The 27,999-nt window shown below is 43.2% G+C and overlaps 2 long non-coding RNA genes across 2 annotated transcripts; both read right to left on the reverse strand.

Annotated features, from left to right (window-relative positions):
* Positions 1-2,094: 2,094 nt before the first annotated feature.
* LOC137478570 (uncharacterized) lies at positions 2,095-3,458 on the reverse strand. The gene is made up of 2 exons (XR_011001660.1): positions 3,344-3,458; positions 2,095-2,258 (listed from the first exon to the last, which is right to left on the reverse strand). It is a non-coding gene; the product is annotated as an uncharacterized lncRNA (long non-coding RNA).
* A 1,766-nt stretch (positions 3,459-5,224) lies between these two features.
* Positions 5,225-27,984, reverse strand: LOC137478065 (uncharacterized). Its single transcript, XR_011001382.1, has 3 exons — positions 27,783-27,984; positions 12,659-12,743; positions 5,225-5,314 (listed from the first exon to the last, which is right to left on the reverse strand). It is a non-coding gene; the product is annotated as an uncharacterized lncRNA (long non-coding RNA).
* Between the last annotated feature and the right edge of the window lie 15 nt (positions 27,985-27,999).

Consider the following 27,999-nt stretch of genomic DNA (forward strand, 5'->3'; position numbering starts at 1 on the left):
ATTCAGTCTCTGTCCAAAGGCAAAAGCCATATGGCCACAACACACCACAGCCTGGAGCTCCTCTGGCTCTGGGCAGCACAATGACTCTGAGGGCACCAGGACAGAGCCAAAGCAGCCCTGGCCCCACACCAACTGATGGATGATGGGTGAAGGGTACCAGGGACAGGCCTCATGGTTTGTAAAGCAAAATGCCACAACAGTAAGTTTTATACTTTTTATGTGTAAACTCCTGCAAACAGCAACTGAAAAGGAGAGGGCTTCATTTCTAACACACATGAGCCAAACCATCCTTGACACTGCAACATAGTCTTTCATGAGCCACTGAATTTCTCACCAAGCCATGTACAAGGAAACTGGTTCAAGGCCAGAGAGAGAGGAACTCCCATTTTCTCTCCCAAACATGTTTCTGTTGAGGCTGCAGAGCACCATGGCCTCAGGCAGGTACCTCCAACAGCGGGAAAATACCAACAGCCAAGTCAGTTTTTACAAGCTGGTCAGACATGGAGCTATGAATCCCCAGTGACTGGCTGCATGCACCACTTTATGGCAGGATACAGGAGGACAGAGCCTTTACAGGGCTTCTCTGTGCATTTCCCAAATTGCATTCACCCTAAAAGCTGCATCTGTGAGGCAATCCCAATTTTCACCTCTGAAATGACTTTCAGTAAACACACATTTAGGCACCTGCTTTTTGGCCATGAAAGTACTTACCTGGTAGCTGTATTGTTATATGACCAGGAGAGTGCTTGCCATGAACACAAGAGTTTCAGGGATGCAAAATTCAGGATGGTCTTTCAAAAGAAGCTGCAGAAAATAGACCACTTACTACCCCAGCCCAGTAACTGCTGCCTTGTCAGCAAGCAAAGCTGCTTTTTAGGGATTAGAGGAGGAGCACTCACTTGTTACCCTGGAATATTTGACATTTGTGCAGGACAGATATATGAACCAGAAGGGAGCTGCTCTCCCTTTCTTTTAAAAATATTTACATATTTTACTTTTTTCTACTTCTTCCTAAACATACAATTGAAATTGTGGGGATTATATGGAAATTTGGACATGAAAACAACATTATCCAGAGTTAACTCCAGAACATTTACATTACTGTTCCCTTCACATATGCCTGTCCTTCAGAGTCCAGAGCAAGCAGTAGACTCCAAAGGGAGTTCATCCCACAAGTAGTAGGAACAACTCACAAATCATTGCCTCTGGATCCAGCATCCTCCAATACAAAGCCACATCTGATATTTCCAGGAGCACATTCAGACCACAGTGACATTTCCAGCCAAGCAGAGATGGAGTAACAGGCTTGGTCTGGTCCTGTTTGGCTTCAGTTAACTGCCAATAAAAAACAAAAATGCAGAGTGGTCACAGGCCTGCTGATAATTTGGGATGTTTCAATTTGTGAAACAAGCTCCACGTTTCTCTCATGACTAGCCATGGAATAACAAACAGACTGATCTAGTTTCACTGCTGCTTGGATTGTCAGTTTGATTTGTTCTCAGATGTTATAGGTTACATACTGCTTTACAGAGACATTCAGCAAAGCAGAAACACAGAGAGGTCTATGAGTTAACAACAAGCTCTCATAAGGACTTCACTCTCATGGTAGTTATGAGCATTTCCTGAAGCTGCAGCACAGTGAGTTTCTCCTGAGCCCTCTCCCTCCTTTTCTTTTTTTTTTTTCTCTCTCCCACTTTCTATTTTCCTTCTTTTTTTTTTTTTTTTTTTTTTTTTTTTTTTGGTGGGGAGTATGTTTATAATTTCTAATTAATTCAACTACCTGAAGTTTTGCCCCTTCCTCAAAACATTAACAAGGTCTTGCCCCTCTCTTCAGGCACTTATTTTCACAAAACATATTGGAACACAATTACCTTTGAGAACTGTGCCTTTGTGGTAAATTTGGATGAAATTAGTTGCCACAATAAGAACACCAGATGGGCAAGATTGAAAGGCACTCATACATGCACAAATGGATTTATTTTGTAACTTTTGCTTCCTTATGAAACCAAAGTAAAAAAAAACCCAAAACCAAACACAACACAGAGAAGAGTGAAAGTTACTGAAAATAAAGATGAGAATAGAAACAAATCCAAATCACAGCCAGCATAAGCATCCATTTATTCACCATTCAGTGAATAAAGACAGTGTGCTTTTTCTCTGTGGCTCAGCTGTCTCTGGTGGGATGTTCTAGTCTTTGCAGAACAGACTCAGCTTTACTTCATTGTTTGACATTATTTTTATTGCTAACCTGATTGGCCCTGGAAAGAAAAGGATTTACATTACAAAAAAAAATGGTTTGCAGATTTAACTAGCTTTGTGAACCCATAAAACAGTTTGCAAGGTTCATAAAACCTCAAAAGCCAGAAGATCCTCCATCCCGATTTCCTTCATCCTTCAGCCCCAGTCTCACTTCACTCATTGCAGCATGTTATAGGCTCCCTGCTCTAACAGATTGTAACTTTTACACTCAGAGCTGATTACATTGCCTTCACTCTTTCTTGACATCTCCCTGCTGGACTGCAGCCTGCATTTGAGCAGGATCCCCCAGGTAATGAACCTGACCTTCCTGCTGCTGGTCGACTGTGAATAAGAGCTGGTGGGGTTACTTGGCTTTGCTCTGATGCCAAGCAATTATTTGTACAACAACATAGAAGTCCCTAATGTAATAGTCTCTATTTTTCTTTTCCATTCTGCTGAATGAAGAGAAATCCTATGCAGCTCCTGGGCAAGGGGAGTGCATCCTCTTTGCAGCATCCCCAGCTGGGTACCAAGTGATTTGGGGAGAGGAGGAAATAATTATATTTTAATCCAATCAGCAAGCCTGAAGCAGCCTCCACCTCCTAAGGGCCACATTTTATGTTCCAGGAAAGCCCTGAAAAAGGAATATTTTTCAGAGGGAAATAATTTACACTGAAATGCAGCCTGTGAGATTATTCCCTGAGCCCTGAGTTCCTGGCAGACCTTGTGACCCAGGTCCATGTGTCCCATAGCCTGTGTGGCCAGTAGTTATCAGTTCAGGCTGCTGCCAAACCCTAAGCAGGCAGTTTCAAGCCTCTCACAGGAAATACAGTGGAGCCCCTGCAGTGAAAATGCCCTGGGCGCTTTTTCTGCCTGACACCGCAACAAAGGCAGATGTCTACAGGCTGTACAGAGCAGAGGTTCTGGACACACAGTAATTAAATGAAGCCTCCATTGCATTTTTAGAGGCCCATGCTCACGGCCGTCTCAATGCACTTCTAAAAGGGATTCTCTGGTGATATCTAAGGTTTGCTTTTACCTTGATATAAACCTGCATGGTGCCGGTAGAGGGAGATACCAGATGGTGTCTGTGGAAAGGACCCACCTGCAGTTGGGGCTTGTGAAAGCTGAGCAGCAGGCAAAGGCAGCACCACTTGATCCTTGGGCGATTTTTGGGCAATCCTAACAAGCACAGTCACTACAGCATGCCAAGGCACAGAGCTTGAGCTTCTCCCCACAGCAAAAGACTACAAAGATCTTCTTTGAAAGAAATCTTTTTTAAAGTGTCATGCAGCTATTGTTAAGAACATTATGGAAACACTAAATAAATCAACTACTTAATAGCAAACACTTGCTAATCAGTCTTGATGACCAGAAGCATAGTTTTAACTTGGATTTAGTTGCAGTATTAGTCATTTACAGAACATACATCTAGTATTAATGGTGACATTTCCTTTTCTCATAAAGTATATTCAGTTTTTCTCAAAATGCTAACACATGCTTCTGAAGTCTCCTGAAGAAGATCCAGTATCCTTCATGCACAGCAGCTCCCTTTGTGCAAGAAACCCTGAGCTGTTTGCAGCATGGTACTAATCACAATGACTGCCAGCAGTCACAGACCTTTATCCAAATAGGGAATTTTAACTCACCGAAACAAATGAGTTACTTATGGGAAAGGAACCCCCCATTTTGCAACCACTGCATCTAAATAGGCAGACAGATTCTTTCTGCAAACCAATATGGATAAATGGCTGCAATTTTCCTAAGCTGCCTTTAAAACATGAGCTTTATTTTCAGTTCAGCCAGAAATGACCTTGTGTGACTTCGGTTCTAGCCTCTCCTCCTCAGCCTGCAAATTACGACTCAGTACTCGGCAGAGGCCTCACTCGCACTGCCATGTGCTGCAGCCAATGCGCTGTTCTTGGAAAGGCGGCGGCCGCCAGAGTCCAGGGCTGGAGTCAGAGCACTCGGTGAGCTACATTCATTACATAGCAAGAACAACTGAGAAAAAATAAACACTTCTCAAGTCTATGACTAACTGAAGCTGTAAATTTCAAACACTTATTACAGAGTCATAGCTTAGCAAAACAACACGGGACGTGTTACGTATCAGAGGGTAACCTTTAAAGAAGGACTTATGCTCTGGGGAAAGTTTTAAAACAGAACATGATGAAGTTTATGTGCCTTTTTTCATGTGGTTCTTATAATTAACCAAACTGTCACAGAAAATCATGCTAGAGGTCTGGATTCAATCCAGCCTTCTCTAACACACGTCCCATCATCCTCTCCACTACTGAAATATCCATACTGTATTTGTTAAATCATTAAGACTAGTGAACAATTTTTCAATATAGTTTTTCTCCAGCTCCTCTGTTTACAAATTTCCTCTAGGCAGATTGTGGGGATTTATCCTTTTTTTATTTAATAGAGCCAATATAGCTTTTCCTTGGGGACCAGAGCATCAGGTGCTTCCTAAACTGTGTCTCAACACGTTTATCCAGTGTACACAACTTACCTCTTAATCTCTGAGCCTGGTCATTCAGGACACGTGCCAGGATTTCTGATCATGACTACATAACCTTACTTGAATTAAATACACTACCTTTGTTACAAAGTTAAATAGCAAAAAAAATTCTATTTCTTGGATATTTGCACGTTGACCATAGGCTCAAAATTCACTCTCCATCAACAATATGAATTCTCCCATGTGCAAGAACTTGCAGAACAGCAAAAAGGGAAAGCTGCATAAAGAGGCCAGATGGTAACTTAGCTTCTCATTCAACAAACTGTTTACAAACAGGTTTCAGCTGTACACTTCTCTGTACAATCATAAAGTGCAGCCACAGGGGCCTTGGAGTTAGATTGTTATCCAAGATATTTGAATGTTCAAACCTGGATTTTGGCTTATTCCATCATTAAGATCCACATAAAGGAAACTTACACACTGTAGGGAGGATGAGGACAATCCTTAGTCTGAGAAAGTTCAGCTCTGTGTATTGGGGATGGGCCATTGCTCACTGAAGGTCACAGTTCATCACATCCAAAATGCTCTCAGACATCTCTATTACAAGAGCAGCTGGGATGAAAACATACATCAAGAGAAATATGTTGCACACATTTTGTTCTCCATATTCTCTCTCTCTCTCTCCATAGTATTTCTCAGATTCAATCAGTGAGAAAATCTGGCTGGTTGAGGAAATATGTAAACAGATGTGTTAAGCCATGCAAATATCTGGAAAACGTCTGTTTGGTGTAAGAAAGAGTTAACTGTGGAAAGACTCAGTCAGTGACTGCAATATCTGCAGCAAGAGAACAATCTAATTTTATCATTCTTTGCCATCTTGATGTATGTAATCTTAAAAGAGATCTAATGGAGCACCAAAGTATTTGTAACTTTTTCTCTATCAGTTGTGTAGCTGAACTGTATGAATATAAACAGCAGACTTGTGCTGGATACAAAATAGTCACTTCTTATTATGCTCACCAAGGTGCAGATGACAGCTGTCTTTCTAGGTCTAGTTGTAGAGTGCAATAGTGGAAACACAAGACTGGAAAGGTTCACCTTGTTTGTGAGTCAGGTTATTGCTTTGTATACACTGACAGAGCTATTTATTTTGATTGTATAGAATGGTTTGAAAGAACAGCTCACATCCATGCTCTTATCCTTAGTTTTGTTTTTGATTCATGTTGGCTGTTGTAGATGCTCAGTCTTCTCCAGGTATTCATATGAAAGTGACTGAGACATGCCAAATTTACCAGCAGCTTCTCATTAGTTGCTCTTCCTTGATTATGACTCTGGTGAGGTTGATGACAATAACAGAAGAAAAATGTGAAGTTCAGTCATTTGGAAATTACTTAAGTGGAGGCCATTTTGCACAGTATAATGTTGAAATGTTAGGAATGATTGAGGCCAGATTTATAGCTCAAGCTGTTTTACATCTGTATTTCATTTGTGAGTAACCAATACAAAAAAAACCTTTAAAACATTTTAACCATTTCCCAGCTGACCAAGAGCTCCAAATATTCTGTCAGCAATATAACCTAGACCACAGAATTGTCCTTGTTGAAAGGAATTTCCAGAGAATCATTATATGGCTAGTCCAACAAACCTGTACTAGTCAAGGCTGTCAGTATCTCACTTTTGTCTCTGTAGAATGATTCTCAACTGCTGGTCAGTAGGAGAGGTTCCTGTAATACTCATGTATATGACAAAGAGACCATTCACAAACTTTTTAACTATGAGGAAGACAGCTCATATTTACCCTTCTTCAGTAATTGTTGTCCTGCAGATTGTCCTGCTAAAGCAGCTGCTCTCCAATACCATCCACAGCTCAGCATGACAGAGGGTCATGCAGAAGTAGGGTAAGTTATGTGAATTTGGTGACTAGGCTGTTAACAAATTAGCTACTTTTCACAGTTATGCAAAACTTTTCATTTACAATGACGCTTTTGGAGTGCTAGATAGTTGTTGAACATGTCTGATCAATTTAGGGCACACAGTGAGCACAAACCAAGTTTAAACTGTATTTAATGCCACCCAAATATTCTCCTTACATGGCACAGATCCAAAACCTCAGGCAAAATTATTCTCTATAACACACTTGATTAATACTTCCACACACAATCAACAATGGCCCAAGGAGCTGAGGTTAACAAAAAAAATTAAGCCATCTTATGAAGCCAGTCAGTGTACCAAACACAGGTATGCATTGCTTTGCAATGGATGTTAAGCTCCTAATTCTGTGCCTAATCACTTTCTTATGTGCTCACCCACAAGACAAAGATGCACTTAAATGTCCCCCATGTCCCTAGAAGGGCAAAAATAATAATTCTTTCCTGACAAGGCAGCTCTTCTGCCTGCACACCATGTAAGGCAAGGTGATAAGACAAAATTCCCATCCAAGATACAGTAGATAAATAAGTGGAGTAGAACATTTCTAAAGCAGACTCAGAATTATTGCCAGCAACAAAGGGAGGTTTTTATGATTTTTGCATGTCCATGGTTGGGTCATAAACCAAGATGCTCTGATTAATTCAAAATTCTTATTTGTGAGAGTTATCGCTTTTGAGCTAACAATCATCTTTGTTACCTGTCTGCCAGACCTCCTACAGGCTGGGGGGAAATCAAGGTTTGATGAAAAATTGACAGGATTTTCTGATGAGTTGCTCTACTCCCAGCACTATCCTCCCCACCGACAAGATCCAGTGCTGCATTTGCAGAAAGCAAATCGGAAGATGAGAAGTTCCAACTATTTGCCCTTCTCACTGCCCTTTTTCTCTCCTATAGGCAGGAAAGCTGAATACAGTGATTGAAGTGATGGAAATTCAACTGACCAGGGAAGGGAGGGTTCTTTGAACAGATGCCTGTTCCTTTTCAAGTAAATGTGTTGGTCTCTGATGTATGACATGCATATAATAAATGTAGAAGTTTTTTCCTGTATTTACTTCTAAACCAGAGTTCCCCTCTTCTCTGAAAGATTTACTATCTCATCTTGGCCCCATGGTCACAAGGATTCACTTTCCCTGTGCACTGGCTGATGGGAGCCACGCAGTTTTTTCTTGAGACCCCTTGAGCACAAGGGAGCCTGTCCTGGCTTAGCAGCTACCTCCTCCACTCCATCTAGATAGACATCTCTACCTCTTGCTTGACAGCCTCATGGTTTGTCTGCACCCTTCCTTGCTGATATTACCACAATCTACCCAGGCATCTTGGGGTACCAGAAGGGAATAATGAGCTACACAGCACCTCCAAAATGAGATTTAAAGATGTAATATTGTATACTTTGACAAAAAGAAATGTTACCTTACATATTATGAAGGACATGAAACATGGACCCCTGACTTGGCAGTGATGAGACCTGAACTTCCTAGTAAAGTAAATTTTATCCAAATAAAAGTAGAAAATAATAATTGCAGATAACACAAAATGACCACCTCTTCATTGCATCAGGGCTAAAGGGATCTCCCCTCACCTGAAGCATGCAAAGAAAAACCAATTCAGTCTGTAAAAACAAGCTTCTCGTACCTCAAAGATCTCGTGAGCTAATAAAGTTGGCAAGGCACTTGGAAGGTAAGTGGCACTCATAACAACAGAAATGCCTGTTTGAATCACAAGTTGCAGTACACACACCAGGAGTCTCATCTTGTTTTACCAGACTGAGGCCATTCACTGAGTTTAATGCCTCCCTGTTGTCCTCATGGATCTTTCTGGGACAGGCACCAAGTCTGAAGAGAAATTCTCAGGTCTGTACCAATGACAGACTGTCTGACCAGCAAAACCTGGTATGCAGAGCTGGTCCTGCAGGAGCTGAGGCCACTAATATAGCTGAGGTGCAGCCCCAAAGATCCTACTGGACTGATCCATGTTTCATGTCTTTGATCTCTCAATGATATTTTAATTATTCAGGAGTGTTTGAGCTGGAGCTCTCTTCCTGATTAGTCCATGTAAATCACACAGACCTACTCAAATAAAACTTTAAGGCAGACCCCTGGAATAAATCAGTGGTCTTATATGCTCAAAATCAGAATAAAACTGTTTCACTGAAGCAAATATGATTACAGAGAAAGCAACTGCCTGCAGTTAAGTCCCCAGAAAAGACACTAATTGTTGGCAAACAGCAACTATTAACAAACCTGAAAAATGGTAGTGTCAAGATACACAGTGTAATTATCTGTACACAAAACTGCAATATGAACCCTGTGTAGCTATGAATAAAAGGCTTTGTTTGTTAAACTGGCCATTTCTCAACACTTGGATGAATGGGAACAAGTTCAAACATAAATCAACGATATCAGCCAGGACACCTCAACACTGGTGATAAGTCTTCAAGAGTCTGGACTGGACAACACCTTTCAAATAAAATACGTTTCCATAATAGATGCTGTTTATTTTCCTCTACTTCCCTGTTGGCAAAGTTACTTACTGGCCAATTTATTTTTCACTGCTTGCAAATTTTCTGGCTGCCCCTTCTGATTGTAAACATTGGTGTAAGAATATTTATTTGTTTAGAAGTACACTCTTGGGAAGAATGATAAAAACTATTCTTCTAAAAAGCTATTCTTCAGCTAAAACCCTGAAGCATAGGCCAAATTTGAGAAGAAATTACTTTGGCATTGTCAAATCCTGTGAGTTTTATTCTACCTCTTCAACATGCAAAAGAGAGAAAGTGCGAAGAAAAGGAAGTGGGAATCCTGCATTTTGATTTAGTCTCAGCATTTGCTGAAATTAAACCTAATAAAGTACCCAGGCAGCTCCTACCACACTCGGCAGCCACAGCACAGGGGCAGCTTTGCAGCAAGGACACTCCAGAGGGAAAGAGGTCACGGGTTTGCATCAGTGCAGACTGGGACCACGGTGCTGCTGTGGACGTGGCTGTGGGCACTGAACACCCGGCTGAGTGCTGATCACATGAGAGAGAACTAACTTTTGTTCCACGTTTCCAGTCATTGTTAAATTTTAAAGAGCTTGAAAATTTGTCCCTGAGAAATTTGCCCAAAATGCAGAAGGGAAATAAAAATAAGGCAACAACTGCAGACTTTTTATTCCCCAGTAATAATTATTTTTGAAGAAAAAACTGAGCTCCAGGTGGCTGAGTTATTTTAGCAAAGGTGCAAGGTTAACAATGTTCCTTTCTCTTTGCAAATGCTCATATTAGTCAGGAGCAAAGCATACTTGTTCATCTTCCTTATGAATTTGCAGTTACAATACACACCACATTTGCAACTAAGTATTTTTTCATTGAACAAAATCTGAGTTGTATAAACCAGTCAGTGAAACACTTGCAGTGTTTCTGACAAAAGAAAAATGCCTAGCATCATACAAAAAAAAAAAAATTATGAAGATTTTTTTTAATGTGATGTTTTCCTGTTCAATGGTCACCAGCATGATCTGAGTGTCCTTGGAGGAAACCAGTCTGACATGATGCCAATTAAGAGGAAATATTTCTGTGTGTCTGTTGCCCTAAACACTGGTCAGCCTTTGATGTCCCTGCCCAATGCAGTGAGCAAGGCAGAGGGGATTACTCCTTCCTGTCAGTTTTGTTGTGGAGCGGTGGCACTGGAAGAGCAGTCAATATCCTGTTACAATTCTAACTCTTTTTTCCCACCAGAGGTCCTGAGTTTTGAGTCCTTTTCCTTCCAGTAAGATGATTTCTGCCTGAAGTTTATCCTGTGTGGTCTCCTGCCGAATTTTTTTCTAGCGGAAGTTTGTGGCCCATCAGACAAGGCTTTCAAATCACTCACATTTGGAAAAGCCATCTTTGCTTTCCCTGGGAATGTACAGCTTACAAATATCTTGTCTTAAAAAGTTCACATTTTTCATTTACTTGCCCTCATACAGAACTCCCAGGAAAAGTAGTGCGTAAGTTTGCAGTGTGACTTTGCAGTTGTTTGCTGCAAGGTTTTCTTAGCTACTGAAAACTCTGAACTACTTTGTCTTCTCTAGAGACACGAGAAAATCCAAGATAAATTAATCCTCCTGATGGGAAAGCTCCACCAGACCTTTCAAACTGCATGAACTGGAAGTTCAGTATCGGCTTGCTCTAGGAGCAGAGTAGCACATTTCCCAAGCATCTTGGACAATACCAAGCAGAAATTATCCTGTCTGGGAAAAGGGGAGAAACCAACCCCTGCTTGCTTCACTTGAGTTGTGTTTACAGCCAGCTCTTCAAGACAGGAGGGTAAATGTGGAGTGCCCCGTGCAGTAATCTTGCCCTCAACCATAATCATGCTGTATTTCACACTTCAAGCCCAGACAAGAGGAGCAACAGTGACTGCCTGATACTCTGATTAGCAAATCAGAAGCCCAGCCTTCCTGCTGAGCTGAGAAGCCAGTTGTTAATAGCCAGGCTTTGGTGATTTCCAGATGGCATGACAGGAGCTGAAGGAAGACAATTAACAGGTAATTGCAAATAGTTTATCAGGGAAACTATTTCCATCAATAGACAAAACAGTTCCCCATCAGGTTTCTCAAATTAACTAGACAGAAATAACATCCATAATTCTGGGCTTGCCATTTCTTAAGTGATTTATTCTTTGTCACCTTGTCCCTATGTTCACCCAGACAGTTTGATTTAGTGCAGCCCGGTTGAAGAGGAAAAATGCCTGGAACAGTCACTGTGCAGAGAGCATCAGCTGTGTCTCCCAACTCCCCAGTATCCTCCTCATATGCTTCATCACACAGCATTTATATATCCAGCCCCACTTGAGCTGAAATGATCAAGAGCCAAAACCACCCTTAGAACAGCAGAGAAAAGCATCCAGTGTGGGCAGCATTAAAATACAGGTCATGGACTATTGCTCCACAAAACATGAGCACACAGGAAAGGTAAAACTCATTTAACAGCTCCCCACAACTTTCTTCCCTCTTGATGGCTCAACATGGGCTCCTAAGCCCTGCTGTCTGCACAATGCTATTACTTTCACCTCCCTTAATGTATCCTGCTCACCACTCCTCAGTCTCAGTGCCCAACGAACACAGCATTTAATAAGCTCCTGTGAAGGTAGGGCAGCAAATTATCCCCCTGTTTACAGACAAAACAGCAAGACACAGAGCTAAAGACCACAAACAGCTATGCTGAGAAATGAAGCATCAAGTTCTACCTGGTTTTAGGTACCCACCTGAAGTGGGGTCAGCACAGCTCCTTCACACTCCCCCAGAATAACACTAATGACAAACATATACCTGTCAGTGCCATGTCATCTTGAGTGAAGGCTGATGTTTGAGGACACGATTTGCACAGTCTTTATACTGTGTTCCCAGTTTTTAACCAGCATTCACCATTTAGCCACACTGATCTTGTGTGCACAGCTTCTTCTCAACTCTGTATATCCCCTCTAGATAGCCCCAAACCACCATGCAACCTTTCACTTGTACATTCAACACACAAGACTATGACAGTGATTAACCTGCCTCATATGCAACCAATTACCCAACTTTACAGGCAAGTCCTCAAGACTCCACATTTCACTTTGTCTCCATAAGGTCATCCATCACGATAAAAATGCCTATCTTCAGCACTGGCAAATTCCTCTTGGGACAGGTAACTATCCTAGAGGTCCAGGCTGTTTGTACAGCTCTCATAGACATGTCTAAAGCAAAGAGGAGCAATCAGAGAAAGAAAGGCCAGAGAAGGTATAATTGTATGAATCTGACCAAAGGAAAGTTAATGGAGATGGATGGGAAGAAATGGTGCCTAGACCAAGGAGTCCAGGAAAAAGTGACAGATTTCCCATTACTTGAGACCATTTAAAGTAGTTTGGACAGAGTTTGGGAGGAATAATAGCCCTGAGTTTTTGCATACATCCTCTGCCAAATAACTACTGCAGAACTGGCTTGCTGCTACAGCATTTATTTTCTGTATCTTTTTTTTTTTTTTTTGGAAGATATTTCAGCTGCACAGAGGAGCTATGTTTTACTCACTTAGTCTTGTTAGGTGGAAAGCAGTATCCTACTCACTGCTGATCTTCAAATTCAGACAGCTCTCTCCCACTCCCTGGTGGCAGGTCTGCAAACAGTGTTACAAAACTCTTCTGCACCTTCTTCCTAGGCAGAGCATAAGGTACAATGTTAAAGTGATCCCCCATATAAACATAACTGTACTCCTTAGCACAAAGTTCACTGAGCCTTCTGGTGTAAATTGTGTTTTATTTCAACCAGGAAAGCATCAGAACTACAGGAAACAAAAGTAAACATGCTAAACCAAGCAGCATATTTATGTCCTCATAATCCTGATATTCTAATTGCCCGATTCAGAGATTTAGCCAAACATGTAACAACCTCCTTTTGTCCTTTAGGATGGCTTTGAGAGGGAGGAAGGTGACCGTGCACTGAAGCAGATTGTCCTGAACTGTTGTGGAGTCTCCCTCACTGGAGATATTCAAGGACTACCTGGACACAATCCTGTGCCATGTGTTCTGGGATGACTCTGCTTGAGCAGAAAGGTTGGACCAGATGACCCACTGTGGTCCCTTCCAGCCTGACCCATTCTGTGACTGAGAGGTCAGTGGAGCTGGTACTTTTCATATTACAGGGCTGAAATGCAACCAGGACAAATATTCTAGTCCTGAAGCCAGTGTCAAGGTGTACTGACACAAACAGTGCACACTGCTCTGCAGACCTGTGCAGATGTCACAGCAGACTTGAAGGAACTTCCATTTTCTACAGATGTATCTTCCTCTTGCTGAGAGATCTCAAAGAAGTTTTTTCCAATGACCTTTTCCTTCTGCTTCACGGGAATGTTTTGGATGGTCAGTTAAGAGGGGGAGCAAACTCCCTTGAAACCAGCCACAACCTCACCACCCTCTCACACCCAAATGAACACCTCCTTCAATAGCAGCTTTAGCTGTGGTGTCCTGGAGGAATCACCACCAGCGGCAGAGGTGAGAGACAGTGGTTCCTCAGAGTCTGCTCTGTATCACTTGAGAACAGATTGTTCCAATATGTTGTACTGGTTTCATGAGACAGACAAGTTTGGGACATAAGGTGTAATTATAGTGCACTTTCAATTAAGAGTCAAACTGTGGTCCAATAAGGAAAAAAGGTCAGTGGTATATCTAGCAATACAGCTGGATGGTGGTTTTGCACTTGGCTACAAAACGAAGGGAAATCCTAACTGGGCCAAAAATAGCCCTGTCTTCAGCCATGATTTGCTGCCAAGCATCAATCCCAGAGCAAATTCTGAAAGGATATTTGCTGGGATTTACAGTTTAAGCAATGCATTATGCACTCCTGTGTTTTAGCAAGTTTAGGCTGCAACTTTCTCTCTTTCCAGAAAGTTTTTTTTTTACCCTGCTCTTTCCCAAGCTTTGATTACAAAAGAACTAGATGAAGAGATCGTACTTTATAGAGAGTGTCTCAGCTGTCAAGTTTTACATTATGGCAAAAAAGAAAACTAGCACATTGTCCTGCTGTAGCTTAAACAAGAATTTAAGGAGCAAACACAGAAGACAGACTTGCCAATTAATCATCAACAGTGGGAAATTATCTCAGAGCACCTCCTAGGGGATGAAATCTAAGAAAACATCTGCCAGGGAATTGGATGAAGCACTAACTAGGACAACAAATAAGTTAGCAGAGCATTCAAAAGGCAATACAAAGGCAGCATAACTTATTCAAGCTCTAAAATTCCCTCAAAAATTCAATATACTCAAAGGTGTTGGACAGTGCTTAACCTCAAAGACATGAAAGAATATACTAAGCAAGAGGTTGAATAGGAAACCATTGAAAAATGAGGAGGAAAGCAGAGGTCAGTAAATTCCCATGGTGGCTGGAACCAGTACTGTAGGTGGGTCAGCTCTGGCACTACAACTGTTTCTTGGGGATTATACAAGAGGCTTAGGCCATACATAAAGCACAACATCTTTACAAGAAGTCAAAGAAATGTTAGATAGGAAAATTATTTTTCTACAAATAGATCTTAGCCTGGAAGTAAATTTTTGGAAAAAAAACTGTATGGCTGCTTATTTGCAGCCATAGATATGCAGCCAAATGACAACAGATTACAGACTTAATGAAATCCTCAGTCTGGCTTTTCACATTGAGTCTGCAAATGTTCACACATATCCATGAATGCTGCTAATCCCAAGGACTGGAGACAGAACAAGCCCTCCATCTGAGCCCCCTTTGAAAATAACCCCTGCCATCAGCAGGAATACTATATATCCTATTAAGATTTTGGCAGCTACAACTGGAAACTTGGTTTTAAAGCCAGGCCAGCTACGATGTCAGACACGTGCTCATGTCAGCCAACCATGAAGTGTCATCCAATTTTTAGTGCAAATAACCTTCTAGAACTGTGTACAAGGATGTCCAGGGGAGCAGAATCTCTATAGCCTGCTTCAGAAATAGAGGATACAGCTTGGGGAAGGAAAGGCTGAGTCAGTCATGAGAGCAATGAATTTTACATCAGACTGGAATAGAAGGGCCTTTCCAAATAAAGCAAACATCATAGAAATAATTGGTCTTTATCTGATGTCCACAAAAATAAAATATTTATCTGGGCCAAGTAAAAAAACCTTAACACATGGGCACAGAGCACTATGCCAACAAGATCTGAGCAGAGATAAAGTGGATCTGGAAGATAACATGAAAAGCAGAATGCAAGGCTCTGAACTTCTCACTCACAGATATCATGGAAAAGGAGAAAAACCCTGAAAAATTAAAAAAAAAATGGCATGTTTTTACCTAAGTAATAATATCTGACCTGACAGCAAATTATGGGTAAAATCACACTAATCTGCTCCTTCTGGAATAGGTAACATTTTCCCCCTGTTCAACAACGCTGCTGAGAAAACTGAATAGCTCAGATATGCCTCCTGTCCAGAGGTAAGTTGCTTCCAAGAAACCTTTGGCAAGGTGGGCCTCCATATCAGAGGATTCTCATTTATCTAGGTTTCTTATGAAAAGGTTTCTTATTATCTATGCTTTCCAGAAAGTTGTCAGAAACTATTGTAATCTGACCAGAAATGAACTGATTTCATCTTGATCACACTCATGAGATTTGCCATCCACTTCAACAGGACAGATTCACACAAAAAAAAAAAAAAAAAAAAAAAAGGAAATCAGTTGGAGAACTTCCTCGTGGTTTTGAATGTGTTAACAGTGTGTCTCCCAAATATGCTTGTGTGCAGTTGATAACAAATGCAGCAGCAGATCCTACATTTTGTTGATAAATGCCTTGAAAGACATCAAATCCATGGGCAATCCCATTATGGTAGAGAAAGGTATCTTAAAAACTGCTCATGAGTTCCTCCTTGTAGGAAACACCTATATTAGCACTGGAAAAACACCAGTTTTATGTTTGGTGAAGCAAAGGCAAACACTGATTACTGAAGTATCATGCCAATATAGAAGTGCAACCTTTTTAGCATCAGCACCAAGACAGAAATCTGTGGCACCAATGCAAATGCAATACTCTACACAGCTCTCAATTATGGTGCCTGAGCCAGGAAAATTGACAGAATAAAGAATTTAAAAATTTGGGAGTGTGCATGACTGCCCTCAGCTGAACAAAACATGCAGGAGAAAACTGCCTTGCTTCTAGGCTGCTGGACAAAAAGGCTTCTCACTTGAAATCTGCTTCAGCCCTCCCTAAGCCAAATGGAAGACAAGTTGGCCCATAGGGGCCCAGAGCAGAAATGACTGAGTCAGAACCGTTACACACACTAACCACTTTAAGAAATTAAAGAAAGAGCCCAGGAAATACTTGGCTGGCAGTTCTCAGCCTTCTGCACCTGACAATGTGAGCAGCCAATTTGTTTGGATATCTTGCCATTTGCAGTTTGATGTGACGTGGGAAACAAAACTTCTTGTCCTGACTGCTATTTGAACCCAGCATTTAAATCCCAAAGGAAGAGACTTCATTAAAGATGCTAGTTCCCAACACAAGACACATACCAAACAACACCCCAAGCTCTGGCTAATTAACCTTTTATCTCCTAAGCTCTCTGCCCTTTTGCTGGAATCACCCCATGGAAACACCACTCTTGCTCCTGCACCTGGTGTTCTATCCTTCTATGTGATCCCAGTGCCTTTGGCTGAGTCTGAATTCCCTGTCTCCTCTAGGCCAGCCCCTTTCATTCAGTGTTCCTGCAGCCTGACAGCCAGATGTGGAGCTCAGCCTCAGCACCACTCTGCACCAAAGCAAGGAATACAAGAAATACATATGCATTTTAAATCAAAGGGTCCTATGATGACTGCCTGGAACATTTAGGAAAACTAGACAAGTGTAGCAAAGATGGAAATATTGTCCTGCTTCCGGGCAGTGAGAGATTCATTAAATCCTGGGCACATTAGTTACATAGGCTCAGCTTAGAATCTGTTTACACAGAACTAGGAGTGCATGTCCTGGATTTGGGTTGTACCTTTAATTTGTACAGCCTTCCTTAGGGCTTCAGAGATCATGAACGCCAAACAAACATAAATAAATTAGATAAAAGACAGCAGAGTTGCAGTCCTAAGAACAGAAAAAAAAAAAAAAAAAAAAGACAGCAATAGACCCAGTACTTCCAGTCTGGTTGCAAACTTTCCAAATTCTTTTGAAATATTTGAGTGCTGCAGGGATAGCATGATGGATTTAGATTCAAGACAGTGAAGAACTATCCAACAAAACTAAGCCTTTGATTTGCACTCAAGTAAATCTTCCTCTGGATTAATCTGCCCAGCTCTGAGATAACATGTAGGTTTTTTTCCCTTTCCACAGCCTAATATAAACAAATCCCCCACATGCAGTGAGAGTTGGGGCAGCAAAAAGAAAAGCAGTTTGTACTTTCCAAGGGACGGAAAAACACTTTGTCATTCACTCCAGAGTTTGGCTTTCAGAAGTGCTGCCAGGGCACTGAGTGTTTGATATTATCAGTCTGCTACCAAGAACTTCATTTAAGCACAGGGAGCTGCCTGCCTCACTGGGTGATTCCCAGAACAACAGGGATCTGGGTAACATCACCTCACCCACTCCTGCTCTCCCTCGGTTAATCATGACAGAGCAATGGAGCTCCAGCCTGAAGAAGCTGGTGGGTACTCACACAACTGCATAAACTGGCATTACTGGTCCCCAGGGGACACAAGGCTATGAAGGCAGGCTGGCAGTTTTTCAGCAGTAAATGAAATCAGCCTTTACAAGGGGTCATCACTTACTTTTTTACCCTCATCTCCCATCAGCAGCAGTTTGATGTTCCACTGCTTGTTGCAGGAACAAGACCGTGTTCTAGGATGGACCAAGGTGTGATGAGTTCTTGTCTAACCTGGACAGATCTTATAGAAAAAGATATATGTTGATTTCTGGTCCCGAATTCTATGGTCAGTAAACCAAACCTCCACAGTAACACACTCTGCCAGTCCTGGCTGGGCTCTGCCCTTCTTTGCCCTTACAGCCCAGCCTCTGCCAGGCTGCAGGGGCTGAGTGCCCGCAGCCCCTCTGCCCTGCAGGCTCTGCCCAGGCTGGAAAGCAGCTCCCTGGGGCTGGGCTCAAACGCAGCCCCTGCACAGAGCCCGCTGCCTGCAGGCTGTGTGGGAGCACACGGGTGCTCAGCTCTGCTGGAGGAAAAGATCTCAGATCCTCAGCTGTATGCTACAAAATCCCCGCTGTGTCTGTCTGTTTGTTTTCCTCACCAGCAATTTTTTAGGAACAGCTGAGCACTCAGATTGCCCTTTCCCTGGGACTGAAAGCCAAGCAAATCCTGCTAGCACACACAGCTGCTCCTTCATAGGAGAGTGTTTTGCATCTGGCTAGATCAGTCCTCGAAAGCACGGTGAGAAAACACGCTTGGATAGCAGTCAATTAACACAACAAAAGACACTTGAAGTAGTCCTTTGCCTGCTAAATGCTATCCCTGCAGCCAGCCTTCTGGGTTTCTACCCCATGCAAGGGAAATTTATCTATTCTCTCCTTGGCACACCTCAGGCAGCACACTACTTCCTAAAGGCCCAGCCCTCTGGCTGGGAAGCCAAACTGAGCCCAAACCAGCGATGTGGGTTCTTCAAGCAGTCTCTGCTCAGTGGCAGGTTCCATTGCTGACAAGCCTTTCCAAGTGACCATGTGTATTGTACTGTAACAACAGTTGTGGAGATCTCAGCTGCTGAAGACTCTTTGATCCTTAGTCTGATGCACTCCAACATCTTTTCTCACATGGCTACACTTAAGCACCTCTCAGCAGTTTGAAACAACAAACCTTATACACCTTTGTGGAAACTGGGTCCTGGACCTGCACTGATCATGCCAGGACCACCCCACCTTCTCACACAGGCAGGATTGGAAAGCAAATCCAGACCTGTCAGCTCTCAAGATTTCAGCAACAAATCACAAGCAAAAACCACTAGGATTGGCAAGAGACCGAAGTGTTGCAGTTCTCAAATCCAAATTGAGATTTCCTCTCAAATGGAGGCAGATCTCTGCTGAAGATAGGCTGCAGCACTGCCAGGAGGGAGCATGGACAGACACACAGGCTGCTGTTCGGGCACTTTCCCACACCTGAAGGGCTCCCTTCTTACATTTCTTTCCAGCAATAGCTGTGGAAACAGCCAGGAGGTCATCATCACATTATGTGGAAAGCTAAAAGAATCAAGAGAAGTAACTCATGCCAATTATTTTGCAATGTCCCTGGCCTTAACCTACTGCACTTTGCACAGACTGGTGGGGAGCAGACACCATCTCCAGCTCAAAACCTCCCATTAGAACCAACTGACTGCTTAATAGGGAGATCCTGAATTCAGGGAGTTCAGGCAAGTATGGCATTAGATTATGCCTATATTTACATCTGTCCCAGAGGGCCACATTTCCTGTACTGCAAACCCCACAAGAAGGGGTAATTAGATTTTTCCTTCATTGATGTTTGGCTCTGTTACAGAGGCTTTGGCTTTTTGTTCCTGCAGGAGCTTCCCTGGGGAAACTATTTTCTTGAGTTCTACTTTCTCCTTCTGCCTGGCCTTTGCCTGAGCAAGGGTTACAGTGGGCCCCCAACCTGATCCTCAGCTGGCGTCCAAGGCTGAGGCTGGCCAGGATCCCTTCAGATCATTCTGCATGAGTTCTCACTCTGCATTGGGCAGCACCTTGCTGACAAGACACCCTCCAAGGAAGGGCAACTGCACAGCAACTGATCTACAGCTGCTCATTCCAGCCCTAGGGAGAAGAATACCTGCACAGGAGATGTCCCCAGTGCATTCTTGTGAGGCAGTGAGCATGTGCATCCCAGAGGTGCCAGCCTGGACACAGACTCCCTGCAAAGCTGAGTCTCCTCATTAACACACCACAGCCCAAAGCTGTGGCACAGGGTGCCCACTAGCCTGCAGACGTAACAAATTAGACTATCTACTTCCCTCCTAGATAGTGTGACTGGCACCCCCATGCTAAAATCTGAAGCTTATCCAAAAGGCTAACCATCAAAGAGTTGGAGTTGTCTCTCATCCTGCTCTCTTCACATATATTTTTTTACCCTGAAAACTGTATGAGCAGCAAAAGAAGTTCCTGAGAAAAATCTTAAGACTGCAAGTGACTTTACCCCTGCAGCACATTGTCAACATATTAATTCACTTCTGGATAAAATTCTGATAGATTCTGACCTCCAGCATCATGAAGACTTTCTTCAACAGCCACGCAGACTGGCAGCCTGCTCCTTTGTTCATTCAATGCTTGCAGAAACTTTCCAAAAGGGTCAATAGCAGGAGCATACCTCAGTTTCTTCAAATTGCTAATTCTGTCTGTAGACACTTCTTCCAGCTACTTGCCATCCATAGAGAAATCATTGGGAGTACAGCCATGACCACATTTTATTGGTCATAAAGAAACACACTTAAGCCTATAAAGGTCACTGTTAATCTTGAAAGGTTGTATTATTGCAGGAGTTAGTCACAGATATATTGACTACTGGCTGAGTCTCTTGACTGTCACACAACTGGCTCCAGAGAGGCCAGGCAAAGTTTGTTTTGCTGTCCTCTTAAGCACAACAAACATTCGACAGCAGGGAGATGAGAGCATGCAAAGGGTTCAGAACATGGACTTCAGTCACATGGCAGCAGCATCCTTTCATTCCTGACCCTTGTGACATGTTTTAACAAAATGTAATGTATTTCATAGATAAAGGTTCTGCTAAAGCGAGGCTTAAGGTATGACATGCAGGACTCAGTAGGGCTCTCAGCAGGGAATTTGGAAGCCAAATTCCAGGTAGAGCTGGGATTGTGGCAGAGTCCTCAGCAAAAGCACAGACATGCCAAGACAAAGCACAAGAGAACCAAGGAGTTCCAGCAAATACTGGGGAGTGTGAAGGAGGAAAGTTTGAATGTGTGTGTCAGACAAGTTTCCCTGAAGGAACTCCAAGAAGTATGAAAACTATGTGACCCTGTGTTGGCCTAAATAGCAGCAACCAGCATCGTCCCACTGCACATGGCACAGCTCTCACCCCAAATACCCCACCCAGAAGTTAGGAGCACATAACAACTGAGACTCAAAACAGATCAAATAACAGGTGTATAGAAAGAACCACATTCCCCCAGGTCTTTCCCAGCGGCTTAGGAAAGAGTAAGGAATGAGCCCATGAGGCAAGCTCAGGTACCACAGGGAGAAGAACCACCCTGGCTGCTTGCTGGGCTGACAATGCCAGCATGACTCAGTCCCCAGCTGCAAGCAGAGCCCAAGCCAGAGCAGCCAGATGGAGAGGACTCCGTGGGCTGGAACTAAGGGGAAGGACAGCCTGTAGCAGACATTGCAATTCCTCTGTACAAAAAGCCTGAACTACACACTGCTCCTGGGATCCAAGGGACAAAGCTCACAGCTGCTCATCTGGCAGCAGTGAGACTTCAGCAAGGACCAGTGCAGGGAGCTTGGAGAGAGATTGCTTTCGGGTAGGTCCCATACAAAATAAGCCTCTTAACCACTACTGAGGAAGCAACCGAGCAGAACAGCACTTCTGCAAAACGTCTTCAATTTTGTTGAATTTACTTCCCCATATAACACAGCTGACAAATAAACTGCAAACAAGATCTTTTAACAAATAGAACATTTACACCTCTTAAAGATATTGCAAAACCTGAAACACAGGTTTGCTTCCAAACAGTAATAGAGGCAAAAAAAGAATCCCATTTCCCAAGCCATCCATCTGTGCTCACGCTCCACCCCAGCAGCTGTACAGCTTCAGTTCTTTATAATACCTCTCCAGATTTATTGGATGCCCAGCTAAAAAGCACTGATTGTTCCCCGTTGCAGTATTTTGCCATGGGTGAGGAATGTGGGAGGGATCCATAATATTTTTATGACTATTATATGACCTTCTGTTAACTTAATGGGATAAGTCACAGGGCCCTCCCTGAGAAGAGGGCAAGAATCCCTTGAGATATATGCTCATGGAGAGGCACAGAGGTCAAACCACCAGTGGAGCCTGAACATTGTTAGCAGATTTAATTATGAATTATGAATCTAGGTAGTACAGGTTGCTATTTCGGGAGCTGCTAAATTAACATGCAAGTAAGAAACAGGAGGATCTTCTCAAAAGATAGTGCACTTCCCCCTCCCACCCATTAAGGGATGTGAAATTTTGAAGTTCTAACAGCAGTGATTTGTGGTGCCTGATTTATCAAGGCCGTAGAGCACCAAGGTGAAATCTTGCCTTCACTTCTGTCTCTCCTCATGCCAAGGGGAAAGCTAATCCCCCAGAAAATCTCTAACCAGTACAGATAATATTTCTTAAACTAGAATATCATCTCCCCTCTGTTCACTTTTCACACCTTGAGGAATAAAATTGAGTGGCTTCTGACCGAAGCTAGATCATGCAACATCGTTTCACGAGAAAACGTTGCTAGATTCAAGCTGAGAGTTTTGCAAGCAGACATAAATCTAAAGCAAGAATAACTTCTGCTAGAAGTGCAAATATGAGAGTAAGAGAGTTTGGAGTCACTAAAAGAGAATTTTGCCTCTGGTCAAGACTACTGTTTTCTACCTTTCTGAAGAAGGCTAAAATTGCCTTTGAATTTCATGCCAGAGTTGAAACAACTTTTATCATAGGCTACAGGAGATTCACAATCCTGTGTTCCCCAATCATAGGAAATTTCATAGACATCAACTAAATGCTGCCACAGCTATTCCATAAGGATGTTAAGCCACTGAACTAGGGACAGCAAGTGAAATTTGTATCTGCTTGCACTCCTGAGGGCAGCCTTAGCATCAAAATAGGCACGCTAAGCCCCAGCTCCTCTCAGGGCTCAGGATATCCCAGTGTGGATGGGGAAACCCCATTCCCAGGAGAGTGATTGGGGTTTCTGGGGGGCTCACCGTAGCTGTGGTTGCAGAGAGGAGAAGATTTCAGCACCTTTTCTTAACAGAGCATAGCATTTTTAGGAGCCTGGACACACAAAATTACCTTCCTGGGAACTGCTGCTTGTATTGATTTAAGAGAAGCTGGCAGTTGGGTGCAGAGCCTGCTTGAACCTCAAAATCATGCTCATTTTCCCCAGCTTTTTGGTTTGTTTTTGGGTTTTTTTTTTTGTTTGTTTGTTTGTTTGTTTGTTTGTTTGTTTTTTGTTGTTGTTGTTGTTTTTGCCAGCAAAGCATGAAACTGGCTGGGGAGTCAATAAGTTTCTTTTTAGAGCCGGTGGGTAGGGAAAGTAGTGTTTCAGTCTGTTCATAATTAAAGCACATCTCATCAGAGCACATGCAGGCAATTTACCTCCTCAAGGGCAGGGGACTGCTGGTACTGAGCTCCTGGAAACAATCAGCTGGCTCAAAGGTGATCCTCAAGCCCTCTTTGCTTGTGTGGGGGGCAATCCCAGCCATGGCAAGGAAGCACCCACTGCCCTTCCTGCTCCCAGTAGCCACAGCTCACAACCAACCGCAAACAGCAGCTATACAAATCTACCAAGGGTAAGAGTCATGAGCAATAATTTAGTACCAGTTACATCACCAGCTCTGCCCAGGACCCAAACACCACCAGTAAAGCCCTTGTTGGTGCAGGATGACCAGGGAAACAGACCCTGGAACTTGAAGGAGAGTTATGTACTTCGGACTCATGAAAGTTTAATTTACTCTTATAGTTAGTAAAGGAAGGAATGAGTTGCACTGAATGCAACATTTTTACTAAATGCATTTAAGGTAAGAAAAAGCCTTTCAGCTGGAACCAGAGCTGTTATCACAGACCACCTCCAGCAGGCCTTCCAGGTGAGAGGTCACTAGAGCTGTAGCAGGCTGTGTGCCACTGGAGATGCTGGCAGAAACAGACCTGCACCATTTCCTCCATGTGTGCAGGGTGTGAGAGGAAGATGAATGCATAATCGACTTCCAGCTCATCAAATGGCTTCTTTTTTTTTCCTTTTTTTTTTTTTTTTTTGCAGGGGGCAGGGGGGCTGTTCACTGAGGGAGGGAATCACAGCAAATAATCTCCTGGGTGCTCACTTGAGACACCTGAGTTAAAGCATTACAACAAGAAATCTCAGGCCTAACTCTGGTCAGACTTATGTGGTGACTAAAAATTTCCAAATAGGGATAAATATAGACAGATCTATATATCTATTGTAGTCTATAACACTGGGTTGGTTTTGCAATTTCAAGTTGTATTCAAGTAAGAATGTTTGAAGAAGGGCCTGAATCTGATCCAGGTTCATATCTAAAGGTGACCTTAACTTCTGGTCCTTTTGCTCACAGCAGGAGACTCCAGCATTCATGGTCACACGGCCAAGTGAGCCCTGGAGTTAGCTCCAGCCTCCTCAGTTTTCACTCCTCTCCTATCCCCCCCTTAACTTCCATACATTTTATTCCATCTTCATTTTTAGCTTTCTAATTCCATGGTGGCCTCTCAAACATACTAAATATAAATGTGTGGACCCAGCTATGTAAATAAAGTGGCCCATGTGGTGAGCACACACAAGGGCAGGGGGCCTTTCCCATCAATGGGAAGGCTGATTGCCAAGCAAATCCCAAGCTCTGCACTCCTGCACAGGGAAAGGGAGCCTAAGATTTAGGAGCAGTCACAACTTATCTTGAAACAGCTGATATTTTTTTCTGCCTAGGGTTTTTCTGAAAGGCACTGGCACATCAAGATCTGCCCTCATTACCAGGAGACAGAGACATGGAGCAGAGAGGCTCAGGGGATATGGAGATATGTAGGGATGAATTTTATGGATAAGTGGCATGCAAACAGAAGGAATTACCAGTCTTACCCATGTGTTGCTGGTATATGTGCACATCAGTGTTCATTGGGGTGCACACCTTATGGGGTCAGTTTGGTATCATTTGTTTGAATGACTCCTTTGCTCTTTTCTGAAACAGAAACAGCTCAGACTTGAAAAATAAATGATGAGGCAGTTCAGGCTGTCAGACAGCTGTGCCTCCATTTCCTGTGCAACATCCCATGGTGATAGGGGATCTGCCCCTCTGCCAGGCGAGTGGAGGTGTCAGGGTCTGCATGGAGGGCCAGGACTGGGTGTGAGGGCTGTGAGCTCTCCCTGGTGCACACCCTCAGAGAGATAGCAGGTGACTTTGCTGTCTGGCCCACTGTGAGTCTCTTCTGACTCCAGAGGTTTTCATCAAGCTGCCCACTCTGACAGTTCTCTGTGCCATCCCACGAGGGCAAAGGAGCAGGGAGGGGGTGGTCCAGGGCACATAGCTTCCTCAGATTATGAGTTCTCATGGTGGGACAGCAGTGACAGCACACCCAGCCTCTGGCTCACTGTCACACAGCACTGTGGCTGTTTCTAACCTTCAGCAGGCACAAATGAGCCCATGCCAGGATCAGGGACTGGATCTCAGTGCAAAGGGAATACTACACAGCCAGAGGGACACAGGATTGCGGGGCATGTCCAAGCCAGGCAAATATAATACATGGCAGAAACTTATTCCCATTACCACAGACACACCTGATCTGATGGACAAATTCAAATTTACATCCCAGCTTTCCAGCTAAGGCAAAGACTGTCTCCTCTTTTCCCTTCAAATTACACAAGCCATGGCAGGATTGCAAAGTTTTCAGAGGTAAGCACTCCGTGCCAGGTGCCTAGGCTGGGAGACCCAGCTGGTCTCTCCAGGGACTTGTCTGACTTCACCCATTCTCCATCTCCAGAAGGTCTGTTTCTTTTGCTGCTGCTTCTCCTTGCTCTCAGCCTTTTCCTATTCCCAGCCCCAGCTAGGGGTGATGTGACCAAACTTCTGGTTTTAAAGCTCAAAACACTTTGAGACAACATAGTAAAAGAGGTGATGGCTCCTGCTATGCTTGTTTGCTCTGCAGCCTTTTGGAGGCAATGCCAAGTAAAATGAAGCCCCGGAATAAATCCTACTAACAGGAACACACTTACAAATAACCTCAGCTACACAGCTTCCAAGTCCTTGAGTATTTCTACATCTCTGCAGCCAAAAACATATGTTTTGTATTGCTCACATAAATCTCCCTGGTTATTTATCTACATAAACCCTTCTATAAATTTCTCACTGGGACTAGAAATGCAGCAAGCAGGCTCTTTGATTTGTCTCAACCCCCAGGTGCATCAATCACTGCTATGCACACCTTGTTTGCTCCCATGCAGGGAGAAGTCACCAGTCCCTTTTGCTAGAAAAGAGGGCAAAGAGTCAAATGGTTTTGATGGATGGATAAATGTCTGTGGGATAAAGCTCATGCACAGAGCTTGTTTATACTGTGTCAGTAGCTCTCCCTCCTCCTACTTACTAATAAAACACTACTCCACCAGCCTTCCTTAGGAAATATACTCTGGACCAAGAGCCTGCACATGAATATTTGATCTCTTTGTGAGCTCCTTTTACATTATTGCATTTCCTCCCATGGTGGCAATTTCTCTCTCTACAGGAATAAGTAAAAGCACAGCCTTATTTTGTGGTGTTAAGATAGTATTTTAGTCTTATTACAGACCTGCTCCACACAGAGGTGGATCTCATCCTTCATCATTATAGCACAACTTTTAGTTCAGGGAATGAATCATGGGTTTAGGTTAGAGTTTAGCTAAGTAAGTTCCTCGACTGAGAGGTAGCATTGTATTTCACAAGGGAAGTGAAGACTTACAGACAGGCAGGCAAGATTCATCATCCTTGAGTAAGCTATGCTGCTGACAATGCAGTGTGATACTATCTGGATCAAGGCACCACCCCACCTCAGTTTCCCCATTCAAAATGAAAATTAATCAGTGCAGCAGAAAAAGTGAGAATATTTACTTTATGTTGACACAGCACTCCTGTTGGCCTCATTGGGTCTCAGTGATGAGAGTCAGCCAGCACATACAGAACACTGTAACATGTCACACTGCTCCAGGGAAAGCAACCCCTTCTGAACACCCTCTCACATCTTCATGTGTCTCCTGCACTGCTGCTGCAAGTTGTTGTCTCCCAGGGTGATGGCAGATAATAGAAATTTTTTTGTAGAGTGGAAGTTGAAGGGATGGAGAAGTTGGAAGAGGGGAGATGAACCTTAGAGCAGCCTGGCCAGCAGTTCAAACACCTACTGTGACAGCCCAAAGCTCATATGCACTGACAGCTACTGAGGAAGGAATTGCCTGGCTTTGGGAGCAAGTTACGGTCTTTCTGCAGGGGTCCCAGCATCAGATGAGTGACAAATTCAGATAGAAGATGTGTGATTAATTTCACCTCTTCTTCAGCTCCATACAAATAGGCTGAGGCTACTCTAGCCTATCTCATGGGTAATTTTTCTGCCTCTGCACTGCTGCTATGTAGTTACCTTTGATGCCCCCTGGACTCTGTTTTTTTGTGACCTGTGATGAGGGGCTGGACTTCTTCTACTATGGTCCACTGCTACAAACAACACATTGTTATTAGTAAAGGCAGCAATGGTCTTTCAATCTTCAATTACCTCCCTATTTGATTACTCCAATCCTATGGGACTTCTTGTGGAGTGAAGAATTTTTCAGTGTCAGTGGGAAAAGTGGATGTGTGCTTCCTGGATCCATGTGAGGTGAAATCCATGGCCTTCACATCCGGATCCTAAGCCATGCTCATATTGCAGTAAGTGATCCTAAGCACAACCTTTTCCATCTGCTCTGCCTGCCTGTGTGTGCCTTACTGATCACTTCTAGCTGCCTCTTAGACAAGGCTAACCAACATACCCACCTGCTAAAGGACTTCCCTCAAACTCAGACTCTGGGAATGATTTAGACTTCAGCCCAGACATGGAAAAAAGGAGATGGATCTATTTTTAGTGTGATAGTCCATTGAGAGGCACTGATGCCAATTTCAGCATGATGAGCCTCTCCCAAGTTGTGCAGCTGACTGATTCATGGTAGGGGGTTCCTGTACGTGTGGGCAACATGCTCTTTGTGACATGTCA

This window comes from Anomalospiza imberbis, chromosome 8 (assembly GCF_031753505.1).
Source record: "Anomalospiza imberbis isolate Cuckoo-Finch-1a 21T00152 chromosome 8, ASM3175350v1, whole genome shotgun sequence".
NCBI lineage: Eukaryota > Metazoa > Chordata > Aves > Passeriformes > Viduidae > Anomalospiza > Anomalospiza imberbis.